The sequence below is a fragment of the Leptonotus elevatus genome, chromosome 5, assembly GCF_054856555.1.
Source record: "Leptonotus elevatus isolate MCC_2025b chromosome 5, RoL_Lele_1.0, whole genome shotgun sequence".
In the NCBI taxonomy this organism is placed as follows: Eukaryota; Metazoa; Chordata; class Actinopteri; order Syngnathiformes; family Syngnathidae; genus Leptonotus; species Leptonotus elevatus.
In genome coordinates this window covers 7,203,743-7,228,187 of record NC_141243.1, presented here as the reverse complement: position 1 = coordinate 7,228,187, position 24,445 = coordinate 7,203,743, and the positions used below count along the sequence as shown (strand labels likewise).

At 40.3% G+C, this 24,445-nt stretch overlaps 1 long non-coding RNA gene across 3 annotated transcripts in view; it reads right to left on the bottom strand.

Moving 5' to 3' along the window:
- Window positions 1–267: 267 nt before the first annotated feature.
- The window catches only part of LOC147173502 (uncharacterized), a 46,901-nt gene continuing 22,723 nt past the window's right edge, over window positions 268–24,445 (bottom strand). For all 3 annotated transcript variants that reach the window (XR_015094777.1, XR_015094776.1, XR_015094775.1), the window contains exons 3-4: window positions 5,413–5,510; window positions 268–458 (exon numbers count right to left, since the gene is read on the bottom strand). This is a non-coding gene — a long non-coding RNA (uncharacterized LOC147173502). The remainder of the gene's footprint in view (window positions 459–5,412; window positions 5,511–24,445) is intronic.

The window sequence follows — 24,445 nt, the reverse complement described above, 5'->3', positions numbered from 1 at the left end:
GATTGGCGACACAAGAAGAAAATATTCCGACGGTGTTGCTCATATTGCGCACACACAGGTACATTTGATTTACAAGGCAGAGGATTTATTGTGCGCTAGCAGGCTGGGAAATATTTTATGAGCCCCCCCCCCCACTAGATAAACTCCAAACTGTCGGGCGTCAGTTTGATGTGGACGCTTTGATCAACCTGATGCCTTTTATCAGCGCGCGTGCTTCCGTCATCGGCAAACAAGACCCAATTATGTCAAGAATCAAGGAAACATCTCTGGTCTCAAAAGTGGTTTTATTTCACAGTCAACCAAACCTAATTGCTTCATGAAAATATGAAGAGAAATACATTGATTGTCATCAGCACAGGTTCACACTATGTTGAGCCGTTGTTATACAGAAGCTAATTGATATCAAAAAGCACAGATGATGTCTCGTCTCTCCAAGTTGTTGAGCAGGAAGGACACGCCTGAAACAGAAAAAAAAAAGTCAAAGATGAGAAGAAATTATGGGTTGGACATAAAAAGCACACGCCGCAACTTTGTCATACAAACTATGTTGAGCAAAATTTTTTTGGGGGTGTTCCACAGGGTTCAATTCTGAGGCCCCTGCTGTTTTCATTGTATCTCATGCTGCCCCTGGTTCCATCTTAAGAAAACAGTGGTGGTTATTTTAAAGTGCTCTCTAAATATAGGGTTGACATTTGCAAGCAATTCTAGTCCAGCACAACTAGCTAGCTAGCAAAACTAAAGGAACACTTCCTTAAGCTGCATGGAGATGGGGAATAAGAACAAAACACTTTCGGAATTCAAGGTGAAGAGAGCCAGATTCAATGAAAAGGCTACTCTTGCTGTTCATTTCGTTCACCAGTAAACCCTATACCGACGTCGTGAATTTGAAAGAAAAAACTAGTTTTTGAATAAAGAAGGGTTTGGTGAATGCGCATGTCGGAAACTGGATGGGTTCAGTACCTCCAACGACATTAAGAACCACTACTTGAGAACATTCATGCAATTTTTTCCACGCTCTGGGGACAAAAGTTTCCATCAACACGTAGGGCATTTTAATCAAATTTCTGTCTGCATTGCTGGCTGCCAAAGTAAAGTTTGAACACCAAACCAAAAGTTGGTTAAAGTCTACAGAAAGTCAGTTGTGGAAAGACCAAAGTTACTACGGATTATAAAAAGTGAAGAAAAGTTAATCAAAATTTGGGATTAATGGAAATCCCTGGCATTTAAGAATATTTGAACATTACAAATGCTGTCACTATCGAATAATTTTAGAATCGATTAATCAACCAATTATTCGACTAATCGGATTTATTTTAATATTGCATTAAATTGTATTACAAAAGCATTTTCCCCCTGATTACTGTTTATCAACCAGTGATTGGTGTTTATTTCATACTTCGGATTTGTATATGGTGATTAAAAAATGTATGTTGTACTATGTTACCGGTTCGGTCATTGTTTTCCAAAGTAAAACCAGATGTTTGCAAATGTCTCATTTTGATTAAACACAGAAGATAGTCTTCTTTCATCGAGGACTACAGAAGTAAGTGAACAATTATTGTTGATATGCAATTTAAAATAAATAAAAAATGGCTCACAACGATCGATTAATAAAATAGTTGTCGATTAATTTGATAATCAATTATTTGTCGATTAATCGGTTGATTTTGACTGTTCTAGTAAATTGTTATAAAAAAAAGGGGGGAAAAACCATCAGCTAAAGTTGCCATAGGAAGTTCAGATTGGTGAAAAGTGTCAACTGCAAAAGTGAGCGCAACACACACATGACCCGTGTTGTGTGTACATTTTGTCTAGGGGGGAAGCACTATTCGAGTTACCTCTCAGTAAAATCCTTCAATGCGTCTCAGTCAAGTGGAAGGCAACAATAGCGGCCCCACCACCTCATATCGTACTGCACTTTTCTCCCTTTCTTCCTGGTGCACTTCTCACATGTATTGTCTTACATGATATACTTTAGAACCTGATAAGACAGCCAGTGACTTTTTTTTGGCGTGGGGGGGAGGGGGTGCTGAGGACACATGGTTCGGGAGTGTCTCAGGTTTACACCATCTTATTATTCTCTCCAAGAGGAAATAAGGAGAATGAGGGTTTATGTTTGCACCACAACAAAAAAAGTTCAACGTGACACGGGTGGCAACGTTGTCATGACTCAAAATGGTGGGACATGAATTAACAATCAGATTATCCATATATTTTTTTTCATGAACTGTACCTACATTTTTATATATATTATTTGTTGCATGTCATTTTTCTGGCATTGTCATATGGTGTTCCACAGGGTTCAATTCTGAGTCCTCTACTGTTTTCATCGTATCTGCTACTCTTAAATTCCATCTTGAGAAAACTTGGTATCTCCTTCCACTGCTAGTCTGATTTTTGTCCTGCTGAGCAAAAAAAAATAAAAAATGCTTTCTCATTGATGCCGCTTTTTGTCCTGTCTGGAGGAAATCAAGACCTGGATGGCACTGAAGTTCTTGTATTTCAATGAACTCCTCTTATAACTGGGTATGTGGCTGTGTTCAGAATTGACAGATCACAACCCAACGCCTGCTAAATGGGAGTCGGCGCACATCCGCTGCCATTTACGGTGCCTCTTATTGACCCCAAATAAAGGTCAGCTGCTCTTGTAGGTTCCTCATGATACGTTTTTTCTTTTATTTTTGGACTTGGAATGATTGTAGACATTTTATATTCATCGTACACATGTTGTTTTTTTTGTAACCCAATATGAACAATAACGCAGAGCTTTTACAACAGCTGAGGCCACGGCAGCAAATCAGCAAATCATATCCTCAGCGTCCTTGTCCGCAAACAGCAGATGCAGAACAACATCAATTTAGACGACTCTCTCTTTTCAACATTTCCAAGCAGGCTCACTTCAAACGTCAAACCCGATTTATCTTCTCATGAACATGAAATATTGAAAGTCACTCCCTCGCACATATAAGTCAGCAACTGGCCTCATTTTCCCAGGAATTCAGTCAGTATAAAAGTGTTGCGGTCGGGCTTTCTTCTTCCGCAAATGCCTCTGATGCTTAGCTGACAGTACAGAACAGTTCAGGGTTGGCAGGCGCTCCCTCAACTATCGACAGGCAAACTCAGCCCATCTCGAAAAGATGAAGGCCAGTGAGGCGGGTGCGAGACCCTGCCTACTCCGTGCACCTCCAGGGCGCGCGCTGCCTGCCTGGCCTGGCCTGTCTGTCTGTCTGACTGACTGCCTGCCTGTCTGTCTGCTAACAGCTGATATTAATCCAACCAGCACCATCCTGTCTTGTTATCATTCTTTCTGCCTGGCTACATATGAACCATGACGTCTGTCCAAGACCTTACTGACCGATGAGTGTGTTGATTTACATCAGAGGTTGAGTCGGGGCAACTCCAAAGGCACATTTTGAACTCATTCACTGCCATTGACGTCAAAAATTCTATATTAATACTATTTCTATGAGTTTCATTTTTTTTTTCTACTTTTGTTAACAAGAGTATGAAAACCAAGAATTTTTTATTGTACATTTAGAACAGATTTAAAATTTGTGATTAATCGTGAGTTAACTATTGAAGTCATGCGATTATTTACAATAAAAACAATCTAATCGTCTGACGGCCCTAATTTTTAATCATCTTTTTATTTTTTTTATTTTAATTAGAGGCAGCATATTTTTTAAATTGTAATTAATCACATGACTTCACTAGTTAACTTATGTTTAATCACAAATTATATATCTGTTCTAAACGTACAATACATTTTTTCTAGGTTTTCATACTCTTGTTAACAAAAGTGGGGAAAAAAAAGTGAAACTAATAGAAATATTTTTGACGTCTATAGCCGTCAATGGCAGTGAATGAATTAATAGATGTGAAGTCTCCCTGTTTACTGTTGATTTTTTTCTGGTTAAGAAGTTACGTCTTTGCGTTGGATTAGAGGTGCAAAGATTAATCGACAACTAATCGATTATCAAATTAAATGATAATCATTTTTGATTAATCGGTTAGTCATTTGAATACCTTTTTCATAATTTTTTTTCCCAAATCCTCAAAATTAAAAAAATTATTATTATTTAAAAAAAAAAAAACGTTTAATGACGTTTTTGGGACCACTGCAATATTTAAAATAGAATGTTTTTATACCTTTTGGGGAGAAAATGAGTTAATTATGTTTATGTTGGATTCAATACCAAAACATCTGGTTTTGCATTAAACGAATGAACAACATTTTTGCCTATTTTCTGACATGTTACGGACCAAACCAGTAATAAGTCATTATAATTTTTTTTTTTTTAATTTTCGCAACTTTCAATTTAAAATAATGTCATTTTAATTAATTAATTAATAATTAAATAAATACAATTTAATTAATGTCATAAAGGCATAGAAAATGAAACAGTCCCAAAAAAAAAAGAAGAAAAAAATAATCCGGTCGACAGATTAATGGATTATTAAAATAATCGTGAGCTGCAGCGCTACTTTGAATTTAGGCTTGGGTCATTGTTACGCTGAAAGGTGACTGACTAGCATAACAACTGTTTAAAAGTCCCTCCACCAAAAAGGCATCTTGGTGCAAAAACAACACTAAGCATCATCAGAGTTGCACCACAGCCACAGTGAAACATGATGGCTGCAGGATAAGCAACACTGATCTTGTTTTTCTTCGCTTAGATTCGAAGCTTTCGTCAAGCTGGAAGCACTTATGAAGAGCACGGTCTCATTTCCTTTTTTACACCATAAGAAAAGGGCATACCTGTGAATAAAAAGAGCACCCACAAAAAAAAAAAGATGCACATGAATCGCAAAGCAAGCCAAAATCTAACTGGCACACAGGAAGAGAAGACATCTCTTCACTGCGCCATTCACTTTCTACCTTTGTCAGTTCCTCTCAACCTCAGGGGGAACTATTCTTTTTCATCTGTCAGAATGGATGGGAACATACATGTTCCCCCAAAAAATAAAACACAACAATGGTCTTGTCAGCACAGAGGAGGCTGCGTGTTTTGTATGCTTGAAGCAGTGCATTATGTGCTAAGTGTCTCGTAGCCCCCCTATAGTAAATAATGGATGCTCCTTTTCCTTCTCTTACTTCGGGGACCAGTCATGGTTTACCTGTATAAATGCCCTTTCTGTGTCTTTGGAGAAATGGATAGCACTAAAGGATGTGGGTCAGATGATTTCATTAGCACAGCATTTCTCTGTGTGTCTCCTTCAATCAGCAGTTTGACACGTGCAATGTCACTCAAAATGTCCGACGGACATTTTCATGGTGAATTCTCTGGTAAAAGGGACGGTGAACCATAGCGGGGCGATTTTTGAAATATAGCCCACATAAAAAAATAAAATAAAATAAAATAAAAAATAAAAAGAGGGCAGAAACAGTAATGCGCGAAAGGGGAAAGTCACCTCTGCGATCTGCTGAATATCCTCGATATGTCAGCCTGAAGACCGTCGCCAGTGCAGCATTTGTTTCCGGGTCACCCTCCGGGTGGTCTTCATCAAACCTATAAAAATGCAGGAAAGACATCAGGTTTGCTGCAAAAACACAAAAAAAATGACAGGTAGACGTAATCACTACACTTGAGTAAAAACCCTGACTTGGATAAAATATAGCTTCAAGTGTGTTAGAATGTTAAGTACATCTCTTTGGTCTCCCTCCCCCTTTCATGCTGACGTTACACCGAAAGAGTTTCAGCAACTGTGAATTATTTACTTGATTCATCATCCGGCCCTCTAACCTCTCAGGAAATGTGCAGGGCTGTCAGGGTTAAAAATATACTCCCATAGGATCTACTTTTGAGAGAGAGACAGAGAGAGAATGAGAGAATGAGATAGAGAGAGAAAATAAGAGAGAGAATGAAGAGAGAGAGAGAGAGAGAGAGAGAGAATGAGAATGAGAGAGAGAATAAGAGAGAGATAGAGAGAGAGAATGAAAGAATTAGAGAGATAGATAGATAGAGAGAGAGAGAGAGAATGAAAGAGATAGAGAGAGAAAGAGAGAGAGAGAGAGAGAAAATGAAAGAATAAGAGAGATAGAGAGAATAAGAGAGAGGGAGAGAGAAAGAGAGAGAGAATGAAATAATGAGAGAGAGAGAGAATGAGAGAAAGAGAATGAGAGAGAATGAAAGAATGAGAGAGATAGAGAATAAGAGAGATAGATAGATAGAGAGAGAATAAGAGAGAGAGAGAAAAAATGAAAGAATGAGAGAGAGGGAGAGAGATTAAGAGAGAAAATGAAAGAATGAGAGAGAGAGAGAGAGAAAAATGAAAGAATGAGAGAGAGAGAGAGAGAGAGAGAGAGAATGAAAGAATGAGAGAGAATAAGAGAGAGAGAGAGAGAGAGAAATGTAACGATAGAAAAAAGCAAACCCGTATATATCCTATGACACTAAAAGCCCTGTCCCATATCGAGGAGCTGATCAGACGACTTCTGTGGAGGATTCGCACTGTCCCATGCGGGACTATTAGGACTCAATGTGTAACTGTTTGTGTCAGCGTGTATGTGTTTGTCAGAGTGATTTTTGACCTATGCACCATGACCTCAATGAGTGTGAGGTTAAAACATTCTGGTTCTCTTTTAGTGCATGGTGCGAATATGACTGTGCTGAATGGCCAGCATGGGGGCATTTTGCTGTTGGGTCAATATCACAATAAAGGGCCTTCATCAGAATCGCTACATCATCAACATCGTGGCATCTGATGTCTTATTAGAAGTGATGAAGACACAAAATCTTATTTTTAATTTTTTTTTCTTGTCCACAACAACATTTTTATTAAAACCAGTCATTTGATTTTGATTATTTATATTTGATAAGAGATTTTCCATGTGACCCTCAAATTGCTGTCCGCCCTGTCATTATGGGGCATCTGTGTTTTGAAGAAACTCTTCAATATTTTCAGTGACATAATAACGATCAATATTTTGTCATTCTTCTTCATTGGAGCTTGAAACTGTGGATAATGAAAGAATAAGTATTTGGTAATTTTCATCATAGAGTATTGTGTGTGTCCGTATGTGTCCATTTGTTGTCGAGCTTAACATGTCCACTCTGTCATAGTCAAACATAAATTGATATAAAAACCTTTCAGAAACTCAAATGTATTTGTTAAAGAGCACGTAGTCGGTTTGATGACTGCATCGTGTCGTTAAGCGAAGGTCTGCCACATGCTCATTAAATGCTAACATTAGTCAAAAATGTCCACTCTGTCATTGTCCGCCCTGTCAGCGAACTCACGGCTTGCCTGCAGTTAATTTAAGTAGGGCTGCAAGTAATTAAGTAATTGATTAATCTTTTGATTATTTTTATTTATTTAATCGATGAATTGTGTTTAAAAAAAAACATTTACATGTCCATCCCTTTATTTTTATTTTTATTATTATTATTTTTTAAAGGACATCATTTCAAACCGACAGTGCACAAACATAAATGCATTATGATTCAGTTATTTGTTTGGTCTACAATTGTTTAATTTTGGTTTAAAAACCAACAAACAAGAAAAACAGTCTACTTTCATGGAGGACTACAGAAGTCTGAGAATATTTCCTGTCGAGGAGATGAAATTCCGAACATTTGGACAATTTCAAATTAAAAAAATAATGATCAATTCATTTGATAAACAGTTGTCGATTAATCGTTGCACCTTTACAATCAAGTGTAGGAATTTGCCAATATTAATTTCTCACAACATAGAAATGGAAAGTCTCAAAGGCGCCTTGTGATGATACTGGCTCGGACTCTAAGTTACTCAGATTAGTTGCGTCAAGTGAGTAAATATTACAGTAAGCCATCAAGTCAAATGATGTACGATGGGGGCCTTTTCAGCAAACTGATTTAGGCTGCAGCAGCTTTTCAGTCAGAGTGACTGAATATTAATGTGTGGGCCTTAATGCATCTGCACACGCACACGCATAAGTATATAAAAGCGCAAAACACACACCAGCGCCAACTTGAACACGTTGCCGAGGTATGTCCCTGGCATACAGCGCCGTTGTCATGGATACCCCCAGACACATCCGCCATCCTATGAGCGGTGGCGGAGGGGGGATGCTGCTGAGCGCCTCAGAGGGGCTGGCGCCGATTCTCCTGCCCCCCCAAGCCCCAGCGTTCTCTACCCCCCCCCCTTCCCCCCAAATCTGAATCCCTATTCTCCATGAAATGTGGCTTAGCATCACAACTGTTCTCTGCTCTGCTCTGCCGGTTGACTTGCTCACTTTGGGAGTGAATACGACCGACGTGTTTTAGGAATGTGGTTGTCCTCTTACAGTTGGGAGAACGATACAACGGGGCGAGAGAGCGAGAAAAGAAGTGGCGGGCTATTCCTTTCTAAAATAAGCTACGGTAGACGTGGAGGAGGAGAAAGTTAACCGTGTATGTGTGAGTGTGTGTGTGTGTGTGTGTGCCTGCGGGGAGCGGGTGGTGGTGTGTTAGCCTTGGGGCTTTGGTTAAGCCCATAGTTCATCCTGAACTGATCCTTTTCATTAGCCATTATCAATAATTCAACAGCGCACTTGCTTTAATGGTTTAATGTGGGCAAACACACACACACACACACACACACACACACACACACACACACACACACACACACACACACACACACACACACACACACACACACACACACACACACACACACACACACACACACACACACACACACACACACACACACACACACACACACACACACACACACACACTGCCATGAAAGCAGGTGAACTGTACATTCACACGTAAACATGCACAACACATCATCCCGAGGGTAAAAAGCTAGAGGAACACAATTTGCTCTTCTGTGACTTTGAGTTTCTTTTCCGAAAGCCACTCCAAGACTTATAGACATCCATTCCTCTACTCTGATACAAGGAAATGAAAGGGTTAAGCTTTTATGATGTGTCCCCGCCTCCTCCGCCTCCTCTTTGCCCTCCCTTTCATATGCTGGAGGAGAAATAATCCCCTTTGATTGGAAGGCTAACGCCGAGTGTCAATTATTCTTATGAAAATGACGGTATAGTTTCTCACCTCGCCGTGCACGAAAAGTCTTCTTTCCGCCACACGTCACAACGGGATGTGGATTTTGCATGCATGTTGTGATGCTATAAAGTAACACCATGATACCAAATGGGCCAAAGATGGTTTGAGTCAGCTGCCCAGGATGCAAACAATATGGCGGAATGTTTCTAAACACGCATTTTGGATGCTTCATTGGGTGCGCTTGGACGAGAGAGTCAAATGACGTACAAGAGTGTTTATAAGGGTAGTCATTATAACCTTTTTTTTTCTCACCGTTTCTGTTCGGTATAAATGACACAAGATGGGGGTCACAATATGTAAGCAATGAGTTTTAGTTGGCATTTCTATAATTTTGTCACTCTCTTATATAAGGTGACAAAAGTAACCAAAACAAATCTCAGTATGATGCAGTATATTAGGGGTGTTAGAAAAAATCGATTTGTCAATATATCGCGATATTACAGCACGCAATTCTCGAATCGATTCAATATGCGGCCGAATCGATTTTTAAACATCACTTTTTGATAGAAATATTCAACAAAACGTCTTACTTAGGGTTAGGATTCACACATTAAGCATGGAAGAATGTTATATTAATGGAACATTAAGGCTTAATATTTTATTTCAGTGCTGTTCAAACTTGAAACAGACTGCAACCTGTTTGTTAAACGCAGCGGCTCAATTATAAGCCTGAATTTTCAGATAAATACATTTTCATACAAATCTTAAAGTGTACATGTACAAGTTTCCTGATTAGTGTTTTCTAAATTTGAGTTTAAAAAAAAATCGCAATAATGAATTTAGATTCGTATCAGGATTAATCGGTATCGAATCGTGACCTAATAATCGAGATACGAATCGAGGTACTAGGCAATTCCCACCCCTACAGTATATCCTGAATAAAATATACGGGTAGAATAATATGGTGAGTGCAGGTGTACTTTATAATGTTTATATTGTATTTCATCAAGTCACATTGAAAGCAAAGCAAGGATTCCGAGAAATGTTGAAAGCCACGTAATTCTCCAGTGGCATTTTGATTTTGTGATAATTTGGGAATTTTGAAAAGACTGAGCAAAAACCTTTGAGTGACAGTGTGAGCCCGAAAGCACACATTACTGTCCAAGTTAAGCATGCGACTGAATTTAAGCTCCTCTTTTAAGCAATCAAATCTTCTGGCTAAGTGAATCCGCATTAAATAACTGAAGATGATGATTATTATTATAAGAGTAGACAGACTACCGTCTCTACAAATAGAGATGATGGTCTTGCCCTCTCAGCTGATGTGGTGGGTAAAAAAATGAAAATAAATCAGGCCTAAAACAGGATCAAACAACTGGCTGTAGAGTTGAGTTTCCCTACAACAATGGCTTACATTCACTCCCATCCTCAATACACAAGCTTTACCTCAAAGGGTGTGCAGCGGTGAGGGAGGGAATCTGGTTGGGAGGGTGTGTGAGTGCGAGTATGAAGGGTTGCATGGTGATATCTTAGACGATAATGGTGTTGGAGAGATTAGATGGTATCAGCCTACCATGTTTGTTTTCACTTGCTGGCTTCTGTGGTTTGGTTCATGGTCAACCTCAAACTCAACTTTAACTACAACTTCACTTTAACTTGCAAATCCCGTTTATGAGTCAAAACCAAGAGATACTGCTGCCTAGCCAAAACAGATAGATAGATAGATAGATAGATAGATAGATAGATAGATAGATAGATAGATAGATAGATAGATAGATAGATAGATAGATAGATAGATAGATAGATAGATAGTAGGGGTGTGCCAACAAAAAAAAATCAATTCTCATAAGAATCGCAATTCTCATTTAGTACGATTCAGAATTGATTTTAAATGTCCCAAAATCGATTTTATTTAAATTATTTTATACAGTCTTGCCTTTGTCTGTGTGCCTTTATTGAGAGCGCTGTTCATGTTGTACCCGGTTTGGCCACTTAGGGGCAGTGTGGTTCCACGCGGTCTAATACACTGTTAAGTTGTAGCCACATTAGAGAGTAGAAGGAAAAAGTTGCAATCAAGTTGAGCCGTTCTTTTGAGTGATAAAAGGGCCGCGAGTACGGCGCTAATTAGCATTAGCGAGTCAGACTGGAGTAGATCATTACGATTCCTTGCACATCTATAGATTGAAGCAAAAATCATTGCCAATCAAATCATTTTGAATCCAAAATCTTTCTTAATCGAAAATCGATTCTGAATCGAATCGCAGACCTAAAAATCGGAATCGAATCGTGAGACATTTAAAGATTCCCACCCCTAATAGATAGCATTTAAAGAGCCTCTGGCTAGCTGGCTAGCATTTAAAGAGCCTCTGATTAACCTCAATTTAATACAAGTTCAGATGTGGATGTTTTGATTGCACAGCACTTTGAATTGCACTTTTATGTATTGAAAAGTGCTACATAAATACTCTGATTTCATTTGATGACCGTGACACATGCTTGTCATAAGCATGTAGGCTACATCGTCCTTAAAAATACAGTCATTTCTCTAGCTGTCTGATGAGCATTGTTCACATCCAATTACGGCCAACAAAAAACACTCATCATAAAATTAACGCACAACTGAAGATACATGATTTTTTGTTTTTATCCATCTCCTAAATGCAGCATTCTTATTTTTCTTGGTCCTTGCTAGGCTAAGTACATAAGGCTTTAATCAGCGCCGCTAGCCAATTGGAAACATTAGCATACAGCATGCCAGTGCACGCCCACTTAACAAACAGAACACAAGGGGCGGGCTGTGCTGTGGAAATGACTCCCCAAAACAGCTTTACAAAATTCTAAATCGCTGCTCTGTATTAGCTATAAAAAAAAAGGACCTATTCAAAAGAAAGCTGTGCGCGGCACTGCAGATAGCTACAATACTTTCTGCTAACTTTCAAAGACTTTGCTAATGAAGCGGTGACTGGCAATTTGCTCTGGTCTGCTGCTTCAGTAGTTCGGCGTAGAAATGAGTTTGTAGTTACTGGGTGAGCTTGTCAGCGCCATTAGGAAATAGGAAATATCCCTTCCCACCCACGGCTGATTGTACATCCATGAACAAAAGTCGACGAGAGCGCCGACTTCAGTTCAAAGACAAGGAGCAAATGAAATGGCAGAGAACACCCGAAATATTCCTTTTCACAAGAGTGCACTGGGAGCGCCTGCTCTCCGTCTGTGGGCCGCGTCTGTTCATCTGTCGAGACGCTCGCTCTCACTTTTTCTTTCTCTTTCTCTCAGCGTCTTGTACGTCAAAATACTAAGACCGGTTCTTTTGAGAGTGTTGTGCTGGACCGTCGAGAGAGAAAAAAAAAACAAAAAAAACAGCTATGTTAGGGGAAAGCGATCTCGGGCTCTTCTCCGGCTGTGGCTGGGTTCTCCTGGGAAACACACAGCTCATACAATGGATAGAGGAGGCCTTTTGTTCGGTCTCTGGGAGCTGCAGGGCTTTCTCTGGATCAAACGTGTGTGTATGTGTGCGTGCGTGCAGTGCGCGCGCACCCACAGACTTTCACTTACATTCACAAACTCGCATCTGGCAGGAAAAGACGGCACACAAGCACGCAGGCACGTGAGCGCGCCGCAAACACACACACACACACAGACGCACACCTCCGCCCACACTTGTGCACCGAGATGCAGCAGACGTTCCTTTTCTCCCTAAACTCAGCGTAACAAAGTAAACTTCCTCGATTGTTTTGCCGTATACTTGTCAAGAGTGGGAAGATGAATTTGAATTGGGCGGAGAGAGAGAAGAGACAGAGACAGACAATGGTGGCAAGAAGCACTTTTGGACTCACCGGGTTTGGTTTTGTGTCAGACTATCCCAAGAGGCGTATGCAAAACTCTCTACGTCACCCTCAAAGACACTCTTTTGTACTATTAGCATTTGACTTTTACAGCTTGGGAGCAAACTGGTAGCTTCGGGGGCCCTTTAATTTACCAACGTTCAGAGTTGGGAACCAAAATTTGATCCGTTTGGGGGCAATTGATGGATTGGAAAGAGTCAAATGCTTTAAGCCGTTTCAGTCATATTCATATTCAACAAGGGTTTGGTTGTGTTAGTTTTTCCATTTATGTGTATACTGTATATCAACGTTATGGTGTTTACATTCTGTCAATATTTGGGTTAACGTCAAAAAACTATGTCTTTGGTCTCAAACAGTAGGAGGGGCATAGCTCAGGTGGTACTGTGTCTCCCAAGCAGAAGGTTGTGAGTTCGTTCCTCAACCCTTGAGTGACTTTAATTTTTTTTCTCTTCCTAGTGTAAATCTTTGCCCACTCTAAAACTGAGTCGATTCGGCCCATATCTATATAAAATCAAATTTACTCTACAGAAATTACTCTGTATATGTGAGCATGTATAAAAATACACACTGTGACATTTTCACCTTAAGGACAGAAAATAATGTGAAAACGCCATGAAGAAATCAATTTATTCAAGTTGGGCTCATTTAGCGAATGGCAACATAAGATGGCCGGCACGCATACAAGTAGTTTCTGTACTGTAGACCGAGACAAATGTTTCGTTCAATGGCGTCACCACGATGTTTGTATTTGGGTTAGAAAATGAGTAACTTAAAAAAAGAAAAAGTGCATATTTGAGTTTTTGTGCGTGTTTACGTGCCTTTAAAATTGGAATATTGGCAGCATTACAGTGTTCCACCCGCGAAAGGTGAATTTATGCAAAGTGGAAGACGTAAAGAAATTTTTTTTTTTTTTTGTTTGTTTTTGGGGCCGAGTTACGCTTCTAATGAGCCATAACGAAGTCACTATAAAGCTCCCAGCCTTCTAAACACTTTGTAAATATCATTTAAAAAATAGCATCATAAATAAAGAATAGAGTAAATCCAGGAGGGGTGGGGGCGGTGCAAGTGGGCACGGGGCGCTAGTATCTGGAAAAACCCAAACCCTGGTACAACCCAAGATAACCACATAACGTATGAATTTTGGACCCAAGTACAAATCCGCGCTAAAGTGAATCTGCAAAGTAGCAAGTGCCAACTGTACATTGACTGCATGTAAAAGTAGTTGAATGTAAATTTGGGTTCCGGGAAAGTTGTTGATTTGAATCTTGGGCTGAGAACGTTTGGAAGAGCCTGCATTTAATGTGACTTCTTTATCTCCTTCGTAGAACTCCTGGGAAATCTTCTAACTGAAAAGAGCTCGCACCTTCTCCAGGACTCCCCCTTTTCCAGTCCCGCAGTTTCCCACAGACCCCCTCTCTTTTCGGTCTTCTGTCTCCGCATCCTTCCCTCACTCTCCCCCCCCCCCCTCCCCTTCCGAGCACCCCTCTCGTCCCAAGTCTCTGCCTTGCTTTCAACTCCAATTTTGGGCACAATGAAGTTGTTCTGGCTGACAGTTTGGCCAGTAGAAGTGTTGCTCGAGCCTGCTGTGTGGCCCTGGAGTGGGCCCATTCTCCCCCTTTGCCGGCTCAGTTACCGAGTGCTCCGCTGGTGAGACACGGAAGCCGCCCGTCCCCCACGCTCCCACCCTGACCCAAACAATTAGCCTCAAATGGCAATTAGGCTTGCTCTCATGCACAAAACACGCGAGCGCAACTTAAGATTCGATGTTCTTGTCATTGTTATGACCTTCAGCGCGAAATGGACTGCATCTTTGCCACAGCCAGGTTTGGTGTCATTTACTCAGTTACTTCACCTCTTGCAGGACGTGTCAGGAAGGATTCTGTATTGGGGGTCATCTGAAGAGACAGCCCGCGGCACTCTCTCTTGTGTCGCTTCTATGAAGCATCAACCACCTCTCCTTTCCGTCACTACCCTCCTGCTTCCTTCCTTTGTGCTCAAATGGGCTAAAAGAAACTGTAAAAGATGGATCAATCCGCAATATAAATATTTCCATCCACACACATGTAGAGACTCGCAAATGAGCCAATACATGAGAAAGTGGCTTGGGGAGGCCATGGCAGGTGGGGTGGGGTGGGGTTGGGGGGGACCATATGTCCAAGCGTTGAATATCAGTTGTCTCGCCTCCAGCGCGCCGCCGGACCACCATAACTTAGTTTGTCTTCAGTACAAAGTTTGGTCCAAGCTTGGCTGGCTTCATTAGGAAGCTATTCTCTGCAGCCAATGAAGCTCAACAGACCTCCAACAAAGGAGCTAATCACACCCACCGCTGCTGCTACTCCCCTTTTTAGCCTCCCCTCCCGCCTTCCCGCTCTGCCTCACCTTTACTGTGGTTCTCACAAAAAAATGGCTCTCCACTATTTCTATGCAGTCTAACTCTTCATTTGAAAGCTAAATAAGCACTCGTTTCAATGGCAACAATAGTTCCGTCAGTAAAAGGTTAACAGCGCAGGACAATCCGGAGAGAATAAAGCAGACGCAAGTATATATACATGAAAAAAAAAAACATAATTGCAACCTGACAATATTTGTAGAACAACTAAATGATAGTGTTTCTATAGAAGGTTGCCACCTGCAGCCATTTGCCTCACCTGGAAGACGGTATATTGTTGCAGACGAGAGTGTTAGTGGGATGCGGCGCATTCAATAGCCGCCTACCTACAATGTGTTGTGCCTGCCACAGCCTGTGGGTGCATTTGAGAGCAAAGGATGCGGTGCCTTGACAATGGAGTGCCCCAGGTGTCTGAATACTTGGAATGACCTTGAACCTTCAGTGTTCTTCTTTCCCAGGGCTGCAGGCCTGGTCAGTATATTGCGCGTGTGTGTGTGTGTGTGTGTGTGTGTGTCTGTGGGCGTTTATGTGTTTCTGCTCAAAACAATCCGAGGCCAAATTGATTGAAACTGTTGATGGTTTTAGGGGTCACGCAATTTCATATGCCTGAGATATTTTTCAGATTTAGATTTTTAGATTAGACATTTTGAGCCCGCTATTTCATGAGTATAAGATCCTCCCCCCCCCCATTTAAACCCTGACGTATACGATCTGACACGTGCATTGCACGGATAATCCATTAGTGGGCAGTGTCACCCAGGTGATGGCTCTTCGAGCGACCCTGCAAGATCGCCCCCAATAGAGTTGATGTCAAATGATGTCACGTTTTCCTCATTAACTGAAATGATTTAAGGACGACAGTAACAACTATTCACACGTACCACTTTATTTTTGCAGCCACGAACATGCCTGATAAAGCTTTCAACACAACCGACAACGCTCATAGTCCTTCACACTGCGGAAGAGGACTTTGTGGTTTAAAAGGTGGCCGTAGGGGGGCTCGGGTAGTCAAAAGAGACTGAGGGAAGGCTGACAAAGGCCATGCCACTGGGCCTTGCTCACACACAAATGCCACCAGCATGACTACCTGTACAGTACATGGAATACCAGCTGTGTGAGATCAACCAACGGACAGGAAAAAGGTGCGCAAGAACAAACAACACTGGATTCACGGCGTGTAAAACGTCATCATCGATCAATCAATCAATCAATCAATCAATCAATCACAACTGAAAATTATTATGAGCATCACTGTCTTATGTATTGATTCCATTTGATTGGTGTACCAAATGATGTGGCCGCATAACGTTTATTACCCCAACATTCATCCTCCAGTTTCCTGCCAACAAGAAGCAAATAATGTGCCCCCCCCCCCCCACTAGCCCGAAATGAAAATTTCAACCTTCAAAGAGCAGAACACATTACTATTCTTTTGCACTTGCAACAACACGTTTTAAAACATCTAAACGCACACAATCCACACTTACAGGAATACATATGGAAAATGTGGTTTATCGTCTTTTTTTTGAAAGGTCAAAATATTACCCAGCAGCCCCCATCTGAGGCACTTTGAAGAGCAACAAAACACATCCGCCATTGCACTCGAACATCAAATAGACTTCAGAGTTGCCTTGAATGTACATAGGGATGCGGTCTTCTATTCATCGTGCATCATATTGAAGTGGCTCTTCATTGCATGGCAGTCTATGAATCCAGGAGCTTTTTACTTCTTGTGCAACATTACCTATACCGTACATTTGTTTGTGATGGTGGCCCGTGGACCTATATGTTGCATAGTAGTTGGTGGGATTCAAACAGTGAATTGGAAAACACAAACTGACACGCAAAAAAAGACATATACACACACACAGGTTATGGAGAAGCAAGGTCACATATGGAGTTTAGCGTTACATTATTTATTACAAGGGAACATGAACTAGAAATGAGAAGGATACAAAATGAACATTAATTCCATGCAGTCTTAAAGAAAAACGATGGTAAACGTGGTAAATATGTGGCCATGATTCTAAATACGTTTTGCTCCTCCTTCCTTTTAGTTTCCGTCATCGTCGAGCTTTACCTTAAATCACAGCAACGTGCACAAACATTATATTCCACTCGCTGCCCACACTTTTAGCGCGCGAGAATCGATTTGTGGCCCACGCCTTTTTCACACTATAGATTGCTGCCATTATCTGGAGCTATTTTTCTAGACGACACACACAAAACGGAGACAACATGGAACAAAACGGATAAAGAAATTTCATCTAAACGCCGTGTGAATTGCTGATTTGGTCTGCAATTGTCAGCATTAGCCCAACTTCAGTTGTCAGAGGCTATTTTCCCAGTAAGGATTACCGGTTAGAATGGGGGAGCAGATACTGGTCACCCTAGATGCAATATAATTAAATACAGAAGTGGTATCTAAAAATATATTTATACTTAGCTTTGATTGACACTAACAGAAAGTTATTTATACTATTTATTATTATGGTTGCAGCTCTGCAGTGATACACTGCATCATATTGTTATGAATATTTTGCCACCCTGAAGTGGGTCAGGAAGATGAGCAGATCATTTCAAAAAGCACAATGATGCAGTGCAGTTCATGACAATAACAAACAAATTGTTAACTCAATCACTGCCATTGACAGCTCTAGACGTAAATATATATATATTTTTAATGATTTCTATTAGTTTAACGTTATTTATTTATTTTTTACTTTTGTTAACAAGAGTATGAAAACCTAGAAAAATAATGATTGTACATTTCGAACAGATATAAAATGTGTGATTAATCGTGAGTTAACTAGTGAAGTCATGCGATTATTACGATTACTAATATTAATTGCATGACGCCCCAATTTTTTTTTTTCCTTTTTAAAATCTTTTTATTATTTTTTTTAAACGAATAAAAGATTTAAAAAATTGGGGAGTCAGGTGAATTTTTTTAAATTGTAATTAATCACATGACTTCACTCACGATTAATCCAAATTTTTATATCTGTTCTAAATGTACAATAAAAAAAAATCTAGGTTTTCTTACTCTTGTTAACAAAAGTAGAAAAAAGGTTAAACTAATAGAAATACTTCCAATTAATTTATGACAGTGATTGAGTTAATATTTCACTCAATCAATCAAAATTGACAAACCACCTAATACCGTAGTAGATTAGTGTGGCCGGCCGCACTCTAAAATATTCTTGCTGGATCCTGACTAACATTGAGTTTCTCATTGAGCAATTGTGGTGGTTTGCTGGCATTAAATGTGGGAAAGATGGCGACGCGAGGTGCTTCACTGGGTCATGCAATTTAAGTGTGAATGAGGCAGAACTGATAAACACACACAAAAAGTTGGATTTTCTTTTTTTTGCGCTAATTGATTGCTTCTACCAACGTGAGGATAATGTATTCTATTGTGAGCATTCTCTGCCTGCGTTCATTAAGACAGGAAGCGAGGAAATCTTGTCCTTTTGTCTTGTTTCTTGCAACCACCCCGCTTCTCCCTCTCCCCTCGCTCACCAGCTCACCCCCACCCTGGCCTATTTTCTTCCTCACGTTCACCCTCACTCCTGCCACCGGGCGGGAGAATGAAGGTGATGTAAAGGTGGCATGACTGGCATCCCTCAGCATCCCAAATGAAAAAGCGGCGAGGGACGGCGGTCAGAACGTCGGCTGGACGTGGACGCGGGACGAAGACGTTGGATGATCACAGGAGAACGTCTTTCTATTACGTCCTCTGCTGCTGCCGCCACACACGCACGCAGACAAACACACACTTTGACGCCCCATTTTCACCCACCTCCCTTCCGTGCTTCCGCCATGCTCGCCCTAATGAGAGCTGGCGGGACAATGGTAGCATTGTTGGCCATGTTTGGAAACCTGGCACTGAAACAATCCCTTGTTTACCCAAGCATCAGCACAGCCCGAAAGCGCTCCTTCATTACAGCAGGGCCAATTCTGATGAAGTCCTTTTCACAACTGCTACAATGAGCCATTGGGGCGACTCTCCATCGCTCGCTTTAAGCAACACTACTTCCCTTGTCTGCAATTAAAAGCACATCCTTTATGTTTTATGCATGTCTATCTATTTACATACAGTCACCAAGGTCGATTGCAAATGATCGCTGATGTCGGGCGGATATCTCGTACCTCCAAAATCATCACATTTTAAGAGACCCCAAAACAGCGTTTCCGTTCAACCATTAATATTGTAATATTGCGGCATCATAGAGAGCACGCCATTTTCAACACTTTACATTGGTCAATAAATGGTAAAAAAAAAAAAAAAAAACACCCACACATAAGGAGTGACTCATATAGATTTGTGAAAAAAAATATTACATTTACCAAATTGCGACATAGGAGATTCCGACAACAGTGATACAGCAAAAAAATAAAAACTACAAACCAAAAAAACTCATCACTGACTGCAGAGATCGGGAAAAGTATACACATATAATAATTATAATAATAAACCCTGCCTTTGCAAAGATACTGTAATAACGCTCCGTTTGATGGACACTGCCATAGAGGAGAAAAAACGTGAAGTCACTCCTAAAATGTTCTGATTAATTTGTGGAATCTGGTAACTAATAGCCCAATCCTGGCTCAGGTTGCATCACATGACCAAACTCAGAAAACAGGTGGGGCATGATTGGTCGTTACCTGAGCCCAGAGCAAATGTCTGTCATGTTGGCTCTGGCTGTCGCGATATTGCGATATTACAACTGCCACAATATTGCCGTCGTCATGTCACGATATTAAAAGCAGCACATCTGTTAAGTCAGGTTGATTTCCATTTGTGCAGGTCTAGCACCCTCTGGTGGATAGTTTTTCTAATGCAGTTTAATTTTCACAAGGCATGTTTTAGCCCTTCTATGTTTAAAAGCCATGCTAATTGTTTTTTATCACGTAATTAAGTGATATTAGAGATTGTAGGCTGTTTATATGCATGCTGTTATCTACAAAAAGGTTCTTTTTTTTAACCATATTGTGACCCTTTTTTATATTGCCAACCTCTCAACAATATCGTGATAATATCGTATCATGAGGTTTGGATATCGTGATGAATAAACACGGGTTTTTGCTAAATGCATTGTCTAGTGATTTTGCTGCATAATTCCTATTTCATAAATGCAATATTAATCAGAATGTTGTGTTTAGACTACTGGGGGCAAATTTAATTGAATAAGTATATTATTGTAGTTTTCACTGCACTGAGAAGTGCTTCTAATGTATTTTCTACTTTGAGATACACACCAAAACATGATCTGGCTAAACACATATTAAGATTTAACAGCCGTTATCCAAAACGCCATGAATCCATTTGGACTAGTCTAAGAAAAAGGACCCAGACCTGCAAATTTTTACAAGCATTCATTTCATCCACTTCAAACAATTCAAAAATGATAATAGTTAAAATGATAATAGTGAATTGATTGTTGTTATTACAATTTTACACGCATCTGCAAACAGCCTAAATGACCTTGTCGATCTTGGACGAAGCTAATTCCTTTATTTAAAATCTCCACTGGAATTGAAGAAGCTCGAGGCAGTGGCAGTATGACTGACTGCAAGAAATAAGAGGAAACTCTCTTGCGTGATGGCCTCAGATCATATAAAAGAAGTATAAAAAAAAGATGGAGGCATGGAGGGAGAGTTATCAAACGGATGCTTGTGGCGGAGACGTAGTGAATCAGTGGATTGACAGCTCTTTCACTCAGCTGCATCCCTCAGCGGTTGGGGTTTCTAGCGGAAATATGCTAGCAGCTCTATGCAAAGCGGCTTCATGAATATGCGCAATTAGGTGGGACTGGTGTAATTTTTCTGGGTTATGGGATGTGACGTGTGTGAGGCAGAAGCATACATCAGCATAAAAATGAGTGACAAATGCGTATTCCTCGCCTCTGCAATAAGGCTATTAACACATTACAACGCAGTTTGCTTTTATACACATTTACGGCTGAATGCAAAAAAAAGGAACCAATGCGATATTTCTACATGGATTAAAGCTTTAGATTCAATGAAGAGAGCATAAGGATTTTTTTCTCTGCGTTAAATGTGTTGAGAATTGTTTGTCATGGTTTATTATATCATATTATATTATATCATCAGTAGAGTGCGTTTGTGTTCCTTTTTAAAAGAAAAAAAAATTGGGCGGATTATCCACACCAATATTCTGCATTAAAAAGACTTGATGGGCGATAAAATTAATTAATTGAAAACTGTGTTAACTTTCAGTTAAATTTACAAGAGATGGTGATGGCCCTTGCAAGAAATGAAAACTAGGATAAGAATACATTTCATTTTTCACATTTCTGGGTGCTCCCTTAACTTTTTTGCCAGAATTTTACATTTCTTCAAAGATTAAAATAATAATAATAATAATAAATCAACATTTTGCAAATCTGAAAAGTTGTTTTTTCACAATGTTAAGAGTTGGAGTTTGTATTTGTTTTTTATGCCAGTATTTAGTCCTTGATGACTAATAACTGGTATTGGGGAGAGAAAGAGAGAGCGAGAGAGAGAGAGAGAGAGAGAGACTATTCATAAAGTATGTACATTCATAAATTAATTGATACAATGCTGACAGTGTCAATCAAAAAAAAGGGCAGGATTTGTGATACAAATCTGCAATTGTGCAAGAATACCTAATGATATAGGCAGTGAGTAAATATTAAAAATATTAAAATGTACCCATTCTGGTTATAGGTTGAGGTCCTCAACGACATATTTGCCAAGCAAAATGGTTAAATGTTGTATATATGTCTGCTGGTAATAAGCTTTCGATCTTCTCGTTGGCGGCTAAGAAGTGCAGCTCTGTTACGGAGAAAGCGGATCTCCCTACCTTGCATTGTTGTGGAATACTCTGGACACTTTTTGCTTTTTTTTTGTCACAGTATTGAATTACTAAGCATTCATTTGGGTGTGTTTCTGTGTGTGTGTGTGCAGGATTCGATTCAGATGAACCTTTAAAGGAGCTGAACATATGAATGCACAATAAGGACAGGCAGATGGGAACAGGAACACTGACAAAAGCATCTATTAATAATTGGATCATATTATTACACACACGCACACACACATTCACATACACATGAATATATCAATGCATGTGCACGTTCGACACACTTTTCCAGCCCTTCACATGGAGCCAATTTATAGATACTGTACTGAAGCTACCCTCAGCAACCCTCATCTCTCTCTTTGCCATGCCCCTGTCCGCCACACACACACACACACACGCACACTGTGGCACGCTCGGCACCCTGCTACAAATACCGAAGGGGAGGACATATCGCTCATAGCACCCAGGAAATTAACTTGACATTTGATGCAGACAGAAAATATATTTTAGTGGGGGAGGAAACAAAGTGTACCAAAGCAGAGACAGCATAAACCCATCCCTTGTTCACCCCCCCCCCCCCCCCCCCTTAAGCCCAGGGACGCATTCGGGGGGGATTTCAGCGATCTGCAATGCAGACGCCACTGGGTGCCCACGGAAAATGAGCTTCATCTTTTGCCTGTCCCTCTCGGTGTATTGCTGTCTGTCCCCCTTTGTTTCCATCTTTTATGATTCCTGCATGCGCTCCATTTTCATAACCACGTCCCCCTCCCCTTCGCCTTGGTGTCTTTTCTATTAAGAGGCAAGTTGGAAAAGCAAATGGAAGATGGATAGTCACTGTGTGCGTGTGGGTGGGGAGGGCTGGGGTGGGGGGGGGGGGGTTCTTGCATATTACCTCTAATTAAACCTCACAAAAACAAAATCACTAGACAATGTATTTATGTTGAAATTGCGTGTGAATGCTGAAATTGTAACACGAGACTAAAATGTCAGTGTAATTAATGGGTTCGAGTGTTGAGATTTAAAATGTTGGAAGTAGGAAGGAAAAAAGTGAAATCTCAAAAAATTAAACGGGTGCAATAAAAATAATAATGATAATTAAAAATAGTGTTTGGCGTAGAATAACATACCATATGTGTAAATCCTTCCAGCCTTCACACAATTAGTGAGGCTGAAGATGCTTTGAATAGATTACCTTCACATTTAGAGAGGCACTAACTGCTACTTTTCCTCCAACTAAGCCGCACAAAAAACTAAATCACTAGACAATGCATTTATGTAGAAATTGCGTGTGAATGCTGAAATTGTAACACTCGACTCAAATGTCAGTGTAATGAGTTCAAGTGTTGAGATTTAAATTGTCAGACTTGGAATTGAAATGTGGAAGTAGGAGGGAAAAATGTGAAATCTCTAAAAATGAAATGGGTGGAATAAAAATAATTGGGAAAAAAATACCAAGTGTTTGATGGAGAATAACATACCGTATGTGTAAATCCTTCCAGCCTTCACACAATTAGTGAGGCTGAAGATGCTTTGAATAGATTACTTTCACATTTAGAGAGCCACTCACTGCTACTTTTCCTCCAACTAAGCCGCACGAAAACAAAATCAATAGACAATGCATTTATGTTGAAATTGCGTGTGAATGCTGAAATTGTAACACTCGATTAAAATGCCAGTGTAATGAGTTCAAGTTCAAATGTTGAAATTTAAAATACTTGGAATTGAAATGTGGAAGTAGGAGGGGAAAAATGTGTAATCTCTAAAAATGTTGAAAAAACGGGTGGAATAATAATAATTTAAAGTGTTTGGCGTAGAACAACATACCGTAAGTGTAAATCCCTCCAGCCTTCACACAATTAGTGAGGCTGAAGATGCTTTGATTAGATTACCTTCACATTTAGAGAGGCACTAACTGCAGCTTTTCCTCTCCAACATACAGTATCAAGGTGCGTGCACAATTTAATGCTCGCAGACTTGAAAATACAGCACGGCGTGGTCATGCATAATCTGATAAGATTAACGATCACATCCTGGGCCTTTCAGTAGCCTCGGCGCGGAGTCCAAACGCTGACGAATGGCACAGGCCGCAATTAATGCATCATTATGTAGTGTTAAGGTTTACACCTCGGAACAACACGCAGCAGGAGCGGCGAGCGGCCGCCTTCTGTGGCAATATCCACCCCATTAGACATGCGGGAATGTTAACATCATTATGCACGATTGCCAATGTCTCGTCTGTGACCGCACGCCTCTCCTTTACCCGGCAATCATATCGCGTCTGCTTAAGTCTGTCTGTGTATGAAGTGTTGAAAATTAGATAGGTGCGATTATCCAAATATGGCTATGAAGGCGTTCTAGTAAAAATAAGAGTGCATTCCTT